Here is a 1,149-nt window from a genome sequence, read left to right on the forward strand (position 1 = left end):
CTTTTTGTTGCAATGGCAAATGGGAGTGTTTCTTTAATTTCATTTTCAGATTTTTCATCATTAGTGTATAGGAATGCAAGAGATTTCTGTGCATTAATTTTGTATCCTGCAACATTACCAAATTCATTGATTAGCTCTAGTAGTTTTCTGGTAGAATCTTTAGGATTCTCTAGGTATAGTATCAAGTCATTTGCAAACAGTGACAGTTTTACTTCTTCTTTTCAAATTTGTATTCTTTTTTTTTTTCTTCTCTGATTGCCATGGCTAGGACTTCCAAAACTATGTTGAATAATAGTGGTGACAGTGGACATCCTTTTCTTATTCCTGATCTTAGAGGAAATGCTTTCAGTTTTTCACCATTGAGACTGATGTTTGTTGTGGGTTTGTCATATATGGCCTTTATTATATTGAAGTAGGTTCCCTCTATGCCCACATTCTGGAGAGTTTTTATTATAAATTGGTGTTGAATTTTTTCAAAAGCTTTTTCTGCAACTATTGAGATGATCATATGGTTTTTATTCTTCAATTTGTTAATATGGTGTATCACATTGATTGATTTGTGTATATTGAAGAATCCTTATATGTCTGGGATAAATCCCGCTTGATCATGGTGTATGATCCTTTTAATGTGTTGCTGGATTCTGTTTGCTAGTATTCTGTTGTGGATGTTTGCATGCATATTCATCAGTGATATTGCTCTGTAAATGTCTTCTTTTGTAGTATCTTTGTCTGGTTTTAGTATCAGGGTGGTGGTGGCCTCATAGAATGAATTTGGGAATGTTCCTTCCTCTTCAAATTTTGGGAAGAGTTTAGAGAAGGATGGGTGTTAGCTCTTCTCTAAATGTTTGATAGAATTCACCTGTGAAACCATTTAGTCCTGGACTTTTGTTTGTTGGAAGGTTTTTAATCACAGTTTCAATTTCATTACCTGTGATTGATCTGTTTATATTTTCTATTTCTTCCTGGTTCAGTCTTGGAAAGTTATACCTTTCTAAGAATTTGTCCATTTTTTCCAAGTTGTCCATTTTGTTGGCATAGAGTTGCTTGTAGTCGTTTCTTGGGATGCTTTGTATTTCTGCGGTGTGTGTTTTAACTTCTCCTTTTTCATTTCTAATTTTATTGGTTTGAGTCCTCTCCCTCTTTTTCTTG

The sequence above is a fragment of the Physeter macrocephalus genome, chromosome 1 (genome assembly GCF_002837175.3).
Source record: "Physeter macrocephalus isolate SW-GA chromosome 1, ASM283717v5, whole genome shotgun sequence".
NCBI classification, from domain to species: domain Eukaryota; kingdom Metazoa; phylum Chordata; class Mammalia; order Artiodactyla; family Physeteridae; genus Physeter; species Physeter macrocephalus.